Source organism: Podarcis tiliguerta, assembly GCF_965153285.1.
Source record: "Podarcis tiliguerta genome assembly, chromosome: 8".
Taxonomy (NCBI): domain Eukaryota; kingdom Metazoa; phylum Chordata; class Lepidosauria; order Squamata; family Lacertidae; genus Podarcis; species Podarcis tiliguerta.
In genome coordinates, this window is record NC_139541.1 from 86,512,946 (window position 1) to 86,527,076 (window position 14,131).

Sequence of the window (14,131 nt, forward strand, 5' to 3'; positions counted from 1 at the left end):
ACTGTTAAGTCCAGTCAAAGGCGACTATGGGGTGCGGCGCTCATCTCACTTTCAGGCTGAGGGAACTGGCGTTTGTCCACAGACAGCTTTCCGGGTCATCTGGTCAGCAGGACAAAACCACTTCTGGTGCAACAGAACACCATGATGGAAGCTGTGGACACCCCCCCCCCCCCATTCAGATGTCAAGGACACAAATATTAGAAGACTGAAGGCAGCCCTGTATCAGGAAGTTTTTTATTCTTGATGTTTTACTATGCTTTTATATATGCTCTAAGCTGCCCAGAGTGACTGGGGAAAGCCTGCCACATGGGTGGGGTGTAAATAATGTTACTATTACTATTACTATTATTATATAATTCCTTTCAGTTCTTTCTTTGTCACAAGCATTAATTGGCATTACTCCGTTAGTTGGGGCTGCATTTATTCCTGAGGCTCTAATCTGTTTGTCTCTCAGTTGCAGGTGGTGATGAATTGGAAATGAAGAGTGAGGGAGACCATAACGAAATCCACACAGTGGAGGAGCCATATCCATATTCAGAGTGCGGAGAGAGCTTCAGTCAGAGCTCCCATTTCACTTTCCATCAAATTAATCCCATCTGGAATAATACCTATCAGTGCTTGGAATGTGGAAAGAGCTTCAGTCGAAAGGACAGTTTCACTTTCCATCAAAGAAATCATACAGGGGAAAAACCATATCGGTGCTTGGAATGTGGAAAGAGCTTCAGTCGAAAGGACCTTTTCACTAGACATCAGAGAATTCATACAGGGGAGACACCATATCATTGCTTGGAATGTGGAAAGAGCTTTAGTCAAAAAGGCCAGCTCACTGTCCATCAAAGAATTCATACAGGGGAGAAACCATATCAGTGCTTGGAATGTGGAAAGAAATTTACTCAGAGCACCCATCTCACAATCCATCAGAGAATTCATACAGGGGAGAAACCCTATCAGTGCTTGGAATGTGGAAAGAGCTTCATTGAAAGACGCCAGCTGAATGACCATCAGAGAATTCATTCGGGGGAGAAACCATATCAATGCTTGGAATGTGGAAAGAGCTTCATTGAAAGACCCCAGCTCACTGTCCATCAGAGAATTCATACAGGGGAGAAACCCTATCAGTGCTTGGAATGTGGAAAGAGCTTCGTTAGCAAAAGCAAGTTTACTGTCCATCAGAGAATTCATACAGGGGAAAAACCATATCAATGCTTAGAATGTGGAAAGAGCTTTGCTCAACGACATCACCTCATGGGCCATCAAAGAATTCATACAGGAGAGAAACCCTATCAATGCCAAGAGTGTGGGAGGAGCTTCAGTCGGAAGGACAGTCTCACTTTCCATCTGCCAATTCATACAGGGGAGAAACCATATCAGTGTTTGGAATGTGGAAAGAGCTTCAGTCGCAGCAGCCAACTCCATCCCCATCACAGAATTCATACAGGGGAGAAACCCTATCAGTGCTCAGAATGTGGAAAGAGCTTCAGAACCAAAAACCAGGTCACCGTCCATCAAAGAATTCACAGAGGGGAGGAATCCTTTGAGTGCCAAGAGTGTGGCAAGAACTTCAGAAGAAAGGACATTTTCACTTCCCATCTGCAAATTCATAGAGGGGAGATACCTTATCAGTGGACAGAGCTTCAATCCGAGTGCATGTCTCACTTTCCATCATATAATTCATACAGGGGAGAAACCATATCAGTGCTTGGAATGTGGAAAGAACTTCAGAACCAAAATCCAGCTCACCCTCCATCAAACAATTAATACAAGGGGAGAAACCATATCAGTGGAAAGAGCTTCAATCAGAGTACATCTCCCGCTTTCCATCAAAGAATTCCTTCAGGAGAAAAGTCCTATCAGTGCTTCGAATGTGGAAAGAACTTCACTCAGAGGGCCTGTCTTGCTTCCCATCAAAGAATTCACATTGGAGGCAAACTGTAGTAGTGGCTGTATACAGATTTAATTTTAGGAGACTTTAAATAACATGAGGGTGAAGTTTGCAGCCGGGTTCTTTGCCACATCTTGTGCCCAATAGGAATTCCTACTACGTACCCAGAACTGTGACTTGCAAGTCCTTGGCCAAGGTGTTTAATACCTTCTTCACAGTGTCCTTTCTCTTGGCAGATCAAGATGAGCAGGTGGCAGCAAAGGTTGCAAGGTTTTTAGCTGGGGCAACTAAATAAGATCCACCGTTTGACTATTGACTCAAAACCCTGAAATGTATTTTATATAACTGACTTTTTATTTTTATTCTTTGCATATCGTATTGTTATTTTATTGCTATGGCTGGTGGCTGATGCAAATTAGGATTTATTCATTCCTTTAATAGCTTCTTCACATCATGCCTGGGGAGAGGGATAAGAGTGATTGGGCGACACTGATGAGGTTGCTGTCCATGCTGAGCTTTCATAGGAAGGACTTTGTAATACTAAAAGGAAAGGGAGTTCATGATGGCTGGGAGTTTGTTAAGAGGGAGATAGTAAAAGCACAACTTCAGGCAATACCAATGAGACGGAAACATGGAAGGTGCCTAAAGAAGCCAGGGTGGCTATCTAAAGAACTTTTAACTGAGTTAAGATTTAAAAAGGATGTGTACAAAAAATGGAAAAGGGGGGAAACCACCAAAGAGGAATTCAAACAAATAGCCAGCACGTGTAGACACAAAGTCAGAAAAGCTAAAGCACAGAATGAACTCAGGCTTGCTAGAGAGGTTAAAAGCAACAAAAAAGGCTTCTATGGGTATGTTCGTAGCAAAAGGAAGAACAAAGAAACAGTGGGGTCACTCAGAGGAGAAGATGGTGAAATGCAAACGGGACACAGAAAGGGCTGAACTCCTCAATGCCTTCTTTGCCTCAGTCTTCTCCGATAAAGAAAACAATGCCCGACCTGAAGAATTTGGAGCAAAGGATTCAGCAGAGAAAACACAGCCCAGAATAACTAAGGAGATAGTACAAGAATACTTGGCTAGTTTAGATGTATTCAAGTCTCCAGGGCCAGATGAACTGCATCCAAGAGTATTAAAAGAACTGGCAGATGTGATCTCAGAACCACTGGCAGTCATCTTTGAGAATTCCTGGAGAACAGGCGAAGTCCCGGCAGACTGGAGGAGGGCAAATGTTGTCCCTATTTTCAAAAAGGGGAAAAGAGAGGACCCAAATAATTACCGCCCAGTCAGTCTAACATCAATACCAGGGAAGATTCTGGAGCAGATCATTAAGCAAACAATCTGTGAGCACCTAGAAAGGAATGCTGTGATCACCAATAGTCAGCATGGATTTCTGAAAAATAAGTCATGTCAGACTAACCTGATCTCATTTTTTGACAGAATTACAAGCCTGGTAGATGAAGGGAACGCAGTGGATGTAGTCTACCTTGATTTCAGCAAGGCATTTGACAAGGTGCCCCATGATATTCTTGTAAAGAAGCTGGTAAAATGCGGTCTTGACTATGCTACCACTCAGTGGATTTGTAACTGGCTGACTGACCGGACCCAACGGGTGCTCATCAATGGTTCCTCTTCATCCTGGAGAAGAGTGACTAGTGGGGTGCCACAGGGTTCTGTCTTGGGCCCGGTCTTATTCAACATCTTTATCAACGACTTGGATGATGGACTCAAGGGCATCCTGATCAAATTTGCAGATGACACCAAACTGGGAGGGGTGGCTAACACCCCAGAAGACAGGATCACACTTCAAAACGACCTTGACAGATTAGAGAACTGGGCCAAAACAAACAAGATGAATTTTAACAGGGAGAAATGTAAAGTATTGCACTTGGGCAAAAAAAATGAGAGGCACAAATACAAGATGGGTGACACCTGGCTTGAGAGCAGTACATGTGAAAAGGATCTAGGAGTCTTGGTTGACCACAAACTTAACATGAGCCAACAGTGTGACGCGGCAGCTAAAAAAGCCAATGCAATTCTGGGCTGCATCAATAGGAGTATAGCATCTAGATCAAGGGAAGTTATAGTGCCACTGTATTCTGCTCTGGTCAGACCTCACCTGGAGTACTGTGTCCAGTTCTGGGCACCACAGTTCAAGAAGGACACTGACAAACTAGAACGTGTACAGAGGAGGGCAGCCAAAATGGTCAAAGGCCTGGAAACGATGCCTTATGAGGAACGGCTAAGGGAGCTGGGCATGTTTAGCCTGGAGAAGAGGAGGTTAAGGGGTGATATGATAGCCATGTTCAAATATATAAAAGGATGTCACATAGAGGAGGGAGAAAGGTTGTTTTCTGCTGCTCCAGAGAAGCAGACACGGAGCAATGGATCCAAACTACAAGAAAGAAGATTCCACCTAAACATTAGGAGGAACTTCCTGACAGTAAGAGCTGTTCGACAGTGGAATTTGCTGCCAAGGAGTGTGGTGGAGTCTCCTTCTTTGGAGGTCTTTAAGCAGAGGCTTGACAACCATATGTCAGGAGTGCTCTGATGGTGTTTCCTGCTTGGCAGGGGGTTGGACTCGATGGCCCTTGTCGTCTCTTCCAACTCTATGATTCTATGATTCTATGATTCTATGTGTAAAAATTGTGATAGCTGATGGAAGATTAAATATTATAGATTTTGATTTTGTTCGAAGTGTCCAAGTATTAATTGCATTTAACATTTTAGATAGAATGTATTAGGCTTGACTTTTGTATGCCTGCATTTTGTAACCCTCATGCCACCCTCCTGCTCTGTGTAAAGCTGTGATGTGTATATTGCTGACAGCTTCCATACTTATCTGACCCCAGAAGGGCAGATGATGTTTTGTGAAAGATTGAGTTGAGCTAGAATCAATATGAGACTTTGCGTCTCTCCTCTGAGGTCTTTCACATGCTTTGGGAAAAGAGAACTAAAATAGGGGATCAGAAGGTCAAGAGCCCCACTGAGGTCCTAGTTGTAAAGAGACCGGTGCAACATTTTGTTGTTGTTGTTGTTGTTTAGTCGTGCCCGACTCTTCATGACCCCATAGACCAGAGCACGCCACGCACTCCTGTCTTCCACTGCCTCCCACAGTTTGGTCAAACTCATGCCGGTAGCTTCGAGAACACTGTCCTCTGTCGTCCCCTTCTCCTTGTGCCCTCCATCTTTCCCAACATCAGGGAGTCTTCTCTTCTTCTGAGGTGGCCAAAGTCTTGGAGCCTCAGCTTGAGGATCTGTCCCTTCCAGTGAGCACTCAGGGCTGATTTCCTTAAGAATGGATGCGTTTGATCTTCTTGCAATCCATGGGACTCTCAAGAGTTTCCTCCAGCACTATAATTCAAAAGCATCCATTCTTCGGCGATCAGCCTTCTTTATGGTCCAGCTCTCACTTCCAGACATCACTACTGGGAAAACCATAGCTTTGACTATATGAACCTTTGTTGGCAAGGTGATGTCTCTGCTTTTTAAGATGCTGTCTAGGTTTGCCATCGCCTTTCTCCCAAGAAGCAGGCATCTTTTAATTTTGTGGCTGCTGTCACCATCTGCAGTGATCATGGAGCCCAAGAAAGTAAAATCTCTCACTGCCTCCATTTCTTCCACTTCTATTTGCCAGGAGGTGATGGGACCAGTGGCCATGATCTTCGTTTTTTTGATGTTGAGCTTCAGACCATATTTTGCGCTCTCCTCTTTCACCCTCATTAAAAGGTTCTTTAATTCCTCCTTACTTTCTCCCATCAAGGTTGTGTCATCTGCATATCTGAGGTTGTTGATATTTCTTCCAGCAATCTTAATTCCGGCTAGGGATTCATCCAGCCCAGCCTTTCGCATGATGAATTCTGCATATAAGTTAAATAAGCAGGGAGACAAAATACAGCCTTGTCGTACTCCTTTCCCAATTTTGAACCAATCAGTTGTTCCATATCCAGTTCTAACTGTAGCTTCTTGTCCCACATAGAGATTTCTCAGGAGACAGATGAGGTGATCAGGCACTCCCATTTCTTTAAGAACTTGGCATAGTTTGCTGTGGTCGACACAGTCAAAGGCTTTTGCATAGTCAATGAAGCCGAAGTAGATGCCTTTCTGGAACTCTCTAGCTTTCTCCGTAATCCAGCGTATGTTTGCAATTTGGTCTCTGATTCCTCTGCCCCTTTGAAATCCAGCTTGCACGTCTGGGAGTTCTCGGTCCACATACTGCTTAAGCCTGCTTTGTAGAATTTTAAGCATAACCTTGCTAGCGTGTGAAATGAGTGCAATTGTGCGGTAGTTGGAGCATTCTTTGGCACTGCCCTTCTTTGGGATTCGGATGTAGACTGATCTTCTCCAGTCCTGTGGTCACTGATGAGTTTTCCAAACTTGCTGGCATATTGAGTGTAGCACCTTAACAGCATCATCTTTTAAAATTTTAAATAGTTCACTTCCACTGGCCTTGTTATTTGCAGTGCTTTCTAAGGCCCATTTGACTTCACTCTCCAGGATGTCTGGCTCAAGGTCATCAACCACACTACCTGGGGTGTACGAGACATCCATATCTTTCTGGTATAATTCCTCTGTGTATTCTTGCCACCTCTTCTTGATGTCTTCTGCTTCTGTTAGGTCCTTTCAATTTTTGTCTTTTATTATGGTAATCTTGGTACGAAATGTTCCTTTCATATCTCCAATTTTCTTGAACAGATCTCTAGTTTTTCCCATTCTATTGTTTTCCTCTATTTCTTTGCATTGCTCGTTTAAGAAGACCTTCTTGTCTCTCCTTGCTATTTTTTTGAAATCTGCATTCAATTTCCTGTATCTTTCTCTATCTCCCTCGCATTTTGCTTGCCTTCTCTCCCCCGCTATTTGTAAGGCCTTGTTGGACATCCACTTTGCTTTCTTGCATTTCCTTTTCATTGGGATGGTTTTGGTTGCTGCCTCCTGTATAATGTTGCGAGTCTCCATCCATAGTTCTTCAGGCACTCTGTCCAGCAAATCTAAATCCTTAAACCTGTTCCTCACTTCCACTGTGTATTCATAAGGGATTTGATTTAGATTGTATCTTACTGGCCCAGTGGTATTTCCTACTTTCTTCAGTTTAAGCTTGAATTTTGCTATAAGAAGCTGATGATCTGAGCCACAGTCAGCTTCAGGTCTTGTTTTTGCTGACTGTATAGAGCTTCTCCATCTTTGGCTGCAGAGAATATAATCAATCTGATTTTGATGCTGCCCATCTGGTGATGTCCATGTGTAGAGTTGTGTTCTTGTGTTGTTGGAAAAGAGTGTTTGTGATGACCAGCTTGTTTTCTTGGCAGAACTCTATTAGCCTTTGCCCTGCTTCGTTTTGAACTCCAAGGCCAAACTTGCTTAGTTGTTCCTTTTATCTCTTGACTCCCTACTTTAGCATTCCAATCCCCTATAATGAGAAGAACATCCTTATTTGGTGTCATTTCTAGAAGGTATTGTAAGTCTTCATAGAATTGGTCAATTTCAGTTTCTTCAGCACCAGTGGTTGGTGCATAAACTTGGATTACTGTGATGTTAAAAGGTCTGCCTTGGATTCGTATCGAGATCATTCTACCATTTTTGAGATTGCATCCCAGTACAGCTTTTGCCACTCTTTTATTGACTATGAGGGCCACTCCATTCCTTTTATGGGATTCTTGCCCACAGTAGTATATATGAACTGAATTCGCCCATTCCCGTCCATTTTAGTTCCCTTATGCCCAGGATGTCAATATTTATTCTTGCCATCTAATTTTTGACCACATCCAGCTTACCAAGGTTCATGGTTCTTACATTCCAGGTTCCTATACAATATTTTTCTTTACAGCATTGGACTTTCCTTTCGCTTCCAGGCATATCCGCAACTGAACGTCCTTTCGGCTTTGGCCCAGCCGCTTCATCAGCTCTGAATCTACTTGTACTTGTCCTCCGCTCTTCCCCAGTAGCATGTTAGACGCCTTCCGACCTGAGGGGCTCATCTTCCAGCGTCATAACTTTTATATGCCTGTTGTCTTTGTCCATGGAGTTTTCTTGGCAGGGATACTGGAGTGGCTTGCCGGTTTCTGCTCCAGGTGGATCACGTTTGGTCAAAACTCTCCACTATGACCTGTCCATCTTGGGTGGCCCTGCACGGCATAGCTCTTAGCTTCTCTGAGTTATTCAAGCCCCTTCGCCACGGCAAGGCAGTGATCCATGAAGGGGCAACATATGAGACCCAAATGACCTGGGCACTCTGGGACACCCCAAGGTAATTTCAGAGGAGTCGATATCCGCATTGAGCCACGCGTCCCATGACCTGTGACCTTTCTTCATTCAAGTGGAAGAGTGTTGTGGCATTTTATGAGTCTTTGTGTGCTGTGTATATAAGCTTTCTTCTAATATGCCTCCTGGCAGCCTTTTCAAACCAGCCCTTCTGCTGAAGAACTGGATAGCAAGGCTGTCCTATTGCAATAGTTTGAATAAACTGGGTCCCTGCAGGACTCTGAGTTTGGTCTCATTCCCTTGGTCCTGTGTTTATATTTCAGGTGTTCCTTCACCTGGGTAACAAACTCCTGGCGTAGAAGTAATTTTTTACCACACAAGCAATTCAGATACTTTATTTATTATTTCTATAGCTATTAAATTTGTGCAGTGCCCTTGATCTGAAGATGCCAGGGTGGTTCACGTCATGAGTAGAGAGGTTCACAGTGCTTCCTCTTCCAGAGCCTCTAAGCTGCAAATTGGTGGGGCTCCTTGTTTTCTCCTGCTCTGGAGGGTGGGATCCGAACCAATGACTTCAAGATAACAGGGATGGAGATTCTGATTAAAATTCAGAAAGATCTCTTTGACAGTAAGAACAGTTCAACAGTGGAAGAGACTCCATCAGAAGGTGGTGGCCTCTTCTTCCTAGGAGGTTTTTAAGCAGAAGTCAGGTGGCCAGCTCTCATTGAGTTGAGATTCCTGCACTGCAGGGGGTTGGACTAGATGTCCTTTGAGGTGCCCATCTTATATTTGTGCATCTGGCTCTTCCTGCCCAAGTGCAGAACTTTACATATGTCCCTGTTGAAATTCCTTTTGTTAGCTTGTGCCCAGGTCTCCAATCTGTTAAGCTCATGTTGAATCCTGATTCTGTCTTTTGTGACATTAGCTACCCCTCCTAGTTTGGTGTCACTGCAACTCTGATGAGCGTCCCCTCACGGATTGCCAAGCAAAGACACCAGCCAGGAATACAGGAGCAAAACAGCAGCCTGTAGGCCTGATCTTTATTTAAAATACGTTGCAACAGGACTTCCACCCACCGCATGGAAGAAGCCCCAAACAAAGGGATAAAGTAAAGGTAAAGGCACCCCTGCCCGTACGGGCCAGTCTTGACAGACTCTAGGGTTGTGCGCCCATCTCACTCAAGAGGCCAGGGGCCAGCGCTGTCCGGAGACACTTCCGGGTCACGTGGCCAGTGTGACATCGCTGCTCTGGCGAGCCAGAGCCGCACACGGAAACACCGTTTACCTTCCCGCTAGTAAGCGGTCCCTATTTATCTACTTGCACCCAGGAGTGCTTTCAAACTGCTAGGTTGGCAGGCGCTGGGACCGAACAACGGGAGCGCACCCCGCCGCAGGGATTCGAACTGCCGACCTTTCGATCGGCAAGCCCTAGGCGCTGAGGCTTTTACCCACAGCGCCACCTGCATCCCCAAAAACAAAGGGATACTTGTTCTTTAATCCCTTTTCCCTTCTCCTATAAACACCTTGGGTGAAGCATCATTCATACATCTTAGATACATCATGCATATGTCACAAACAGGGAGGTGTTTTCTTGGCAGAAACCAGTTCATCCCTCCCTTGCCCTCCACCTCGCACCCATCAAGTCATGCAAAGGAAATATCTACAACTTCCTGGGTTTCCCTGCCAGGTAATCACACTTCTTTGTCCTGACCAGGACCTACTCCATTCCTGGATGGTCTGCTATTGTCCATGGGACGACTACCTGTCTGGCAGGTGATTATCTCTTGTTCAAGAGGCTGCTGAGTACAAGATCTCAGGTTTCCAGGATTATGGCTGTCTTGTTTCCCAAATTCCCCCTTTGGGAGGCAGTTGTTCCCTGAATAAAATGAAGTTGGAATGGTGTCGATCTGACCTAGGGCTGATTTTATATGAAGGTTTTGCTGCATAAGGGAAGATGAGTACTATGTAAGGTAAAAAGGTAAAGGACCCCTGAACATTTAAGTCCAGTCAAAGGCGACTATGGGGTTGCAGCGCTCATCCCTCTTTCAGGCCAAGGGAGCTGGCGTTTGTCCACAGACAGCTGTTGTAAGAAAAAACTGCTCCTTTTCCCTTATGGGGTACCCAAGAGCCCACATAAAGTCCGTTTGTAGGTTCCCTATCGGTAAGAGAAAATAACAGAGGCCATCCAGAGAATATTGAGAAGCAAAGCAGCTAGTAAGCCTCATCTTTATTAACTGTGGCAACAGGGTGCTCACTGCCACACGCAGGAGGGACCCCAAACAATGGTGCGCAAGCCCTTATATAAAAAGGTAAAGGTAAAGGTACCCCTGCCCGTTCGGGCCAGTCTTGCCAAACTCTAGGGTTGTGCGCTCATCTCACTCTAGAGGCCGGGAGCCAGCACTGTCCGCAGACACTTCCGGGTCACGTGGCCAGCGTGACAAGCTGCATCTGACGAGCCAGCGCAGCACACGGAACGCCGTTTACCTTCCCGCTGGTAAGTGGTCCCTATTTATCTACTTGCACCCGAGGGTGCTTTCGAACTGCTAGGTTGGCAGGCGCTGGGACCGAACAACGGGAGCGCACCCCGCCACGGGGATTCGAACCGCCGACCTTTAGATCTGCAAGTCCGAGGTGCTGAGGCTTTAACCCACAGCGCCACCCTTATATAGGCATTTGAAATTGCCCAGCCTGGAGCCCACAAACACCCCCCAATATATCATACATACATCACAGAAGAGGCCGACTACAGCAAAAATCCTGTCTGCTAGGGTACCTCAAAAATGACCACGGATTGCATCACTTGGGCCGTCTGGCGATTCTTTTGTGATGGTAAATACTTCATTCCTGTGTCCAGGTCACAGGCTCACTCTATTCAGACACAGATACCCCTCAAGACAGGATTTGTCAGCACAGAGACAAGGGGGAGGTTTTCTCATTTCCTTTGTTCTTTCAGAGAAACATTTGAAGTCAGTTGGGAGAGACAAAATGGTTTCAGGACTTTTCCCGTACTGATACTGTGGTGGTTTATAGGTGTATGTATGTGTCTGCCTGGTACATTTATGAACATTTATTTTATATCTTAGACCTTATAATTCTCATAACGCAGCTTTCCAGGTCATGTGGCCCGCAGGACTAAACCGCTTCTGGTGCAACGGGACACCATGACGGAAGCCAGAGCACATGGAAACTGTTGACCTTCCCGCCACAGTGGTACCTATTTATCTACTCGCTTTCAAACTGCTGGGTTGGTGGGTTTTTATGAGGATATTTACAAAAAATAATAATAATTGTTTAAATAATTTTTATTGGTTTTACACAATAAATCTCACATTTAACACATTTAAATTTTGAACTCAAACAAGATTCTTCCCAATCTCCCCTCCTCCCCTCCATGGTCCTTTGTGTATCTAAGAAACTGCATATTATAGTTCATCCGCACTATAGTCCTCCAAAATGTCCAAAGTCTTTGTAACATTGCAGGAGTTACTGAGACCTACCAAAGAGCTCGAGTGATTACTGTGTTCTTTTAAGTACAGTCTGTATTTGTCCCATTCCCCACTGAAGTTTTCATCCTCCTGGTTTCTGATTTTCCCTGTCAGCCTCGCCATCTCTACATATTCTAGTAGTTTCATCTGCCAGTCTGCTTTTGCCAGCATCTCCTCCTCTTTCCATCGCTGGGCAAACAGCATCCTTGCAGCTGTAGTTGCTCACATGAGTAGTCTTCTCAATTCCTTTGGTATGTCTGCACCTAAAATTCCCAAGAGAAAGGCTTGTGCTCTTTTGACAAAAGTTATTTTAAACATTTTTTAAAAATTCATTATATATAATTTCCCATAAGTCTTTATCTTTTTATAATTCCACCACATGTGGTAAAAGGTGCTCTTCTTTTTCTTAAATTTCCAATTCAAAACTGAATGGTGGTTTGTGGGGGGGTCTGGGGGTGCAGCGGCCTGTTTCACTGGAAATAACTTCCCCCCAAAAACCATTACAAAAATTACAGTATCAGTGCACATGGCTACTAACAGTTGCCCTTTGGCTGTCCATAAGAAGTTTATACCTTAACATAAGAAGCTTATACCTTGTAGTTTATACAATGCAAATACCTTTGGATTTATACCATAAAGTTGGCTGACTGAAAGGACAAGCAAATTGTTCAGGGCTGAAGCAGCTTCCTTATGAGGAAAATTTGCCACATGCAAAAGGTATTCTCGGGTGGAATTCAGTCACAGCTAGAGAAGCCTCAGTCAGATCTGTAACAGCAGCCAAGAGCGGAAAGATGCTACTTTTAAGGACGGTCCCCAAGAGAACCTAGTGTCATAGAGAAATTACAAAATGGAATACAGATGCCCTTTTCTTCCTCTGCATTTCGGATTTGATGTTTTCATGTGTTGCTATAGCGTTGTAACATTTTGAAGAGGGGGTCCCAGGGGGCTGGGAGGGGGGCAGAAAGAGCAGGTGGAGTGGGGAGACATGCTTCATAGACATTGGATACAAAAGTATGTATTCCACTTCTGGGGGGGCATCTGTATAGTAGCATCATTTGCTTTGTGTCTGTATTTCAGCCATAAATATCCCATGTTCTTCTCTGTTAGTGACGTCGCCTTGGAAGCAGCACAGGAGCAGCCGAGGGGATTTTCCTAGGAAGCCTTTTATTCCCCCCCCTCCGGTGACATTGTGTGTTCTGAACACGCTGGCATTCTTATACCCCCCAATTCCTGCATTCAGTAAGTCTTAGAATTTGGCTTGGACTTGGGTTGCCAACCCCGGGTGCCAGACGCGTGTGGATTAAACGGTGTGTTTGACGCTCCTCATCCTCTGGAATCAGCGTGTCTTCACAGCTCCTTCAACCAGGCAAGGAAGGACGCCTGGATCCAGAATTGGCCCCCCAGTCACTGAGGGCCTCATGGTTGAAACCGTCTTTAGGGAAGACAATCTTACTCGGCTAGGAGGGACGCCAGAGAAGAAGGCTTGCCATGTGTCCTCTTTCCCCAGGACACGTCCTCCTTTTCAGGGGCAAAAATTCTGTCCAGGTGGATTTTTTGGTCAAAATGTCTCTGGCCAGACCTTCTGGAGGAGACATAACTGGGGGTGGAAGACTTGCGTTCCTCTTCTCTTCTCCTGCCCCCCTCAGCAAAACATCTCACAGCTTAGTAGGAGTATTGAAAGTGAGAGTCATCATCGCATCCTCGTTTTTGCTCCTCAAAATCTGCCCACCCTCCCAGAGAAGGGCAACCAAGGAGATGAAGACTCTGTGAAGGCAGGTTGCTCTTGCTCTTTGTCCGCCTTCCAAAATGAAGAGCAGAATCCTAAAGTTGGAAGGGACCCCAAGGTCCATCTAGGCCAGGGGAGGCAGCCTAAGGCCCGGGGGCCGGATGCGGCCCAATCGCCTTCTCAATGCGGCCCCCGGATGGTCCAGGAATCAGCGTGTTTTTACATGAGTAGAATGTGTCCTTTTACTTAAAATGCATCTCTGGGTTATTTGTGGGGCATAGGAATTTGTTCATTTCCCCCCTCCCAAAATATAGTCCGGCCCCCCACAAGGTCTGAGGGACGGTGGACCGGCCCCCGGCTGGAAAAGCTTGCTGACCCCGGATCTAGGGCTGTTTTTCAATGTCCCAACGCTGCCTGGCACTGGTCCCTCCAAATGATCTTGTCTGGCTGGTCTTTCTTCACCCAGTCATGTCAAGGAGCAGCATGGGGGCTAAAAGGAGGAACAAATGGAGGACAAGATCCCTGTCCCCCCAGAAAAGCTCTTCTTTCTCTTTTTGTGGAGGGTCTAGGCCCCTCTTGAAGGACCTTTGCCTTGCTCCAATCAGGTTGTATATTTCCACCCCTTGGGACGGGACCGAAATAGTTTACTTGCCTCATAGCAAACTGGCATTTTGAAGCTTGGACCATTAGGCCTGCACACCATCAGCTTTTACAGTGGTTCCTCGGGTTAAGTACTTAATTCGCTCTGGAGGTCCGTTCGTAACCTGAAACTGTTCTGGGGCCTCCTGCTGCCGCCGGAACATGATTTCTGTTCTCATCCTGAAGCAAAGTTCTTAACCTGAGG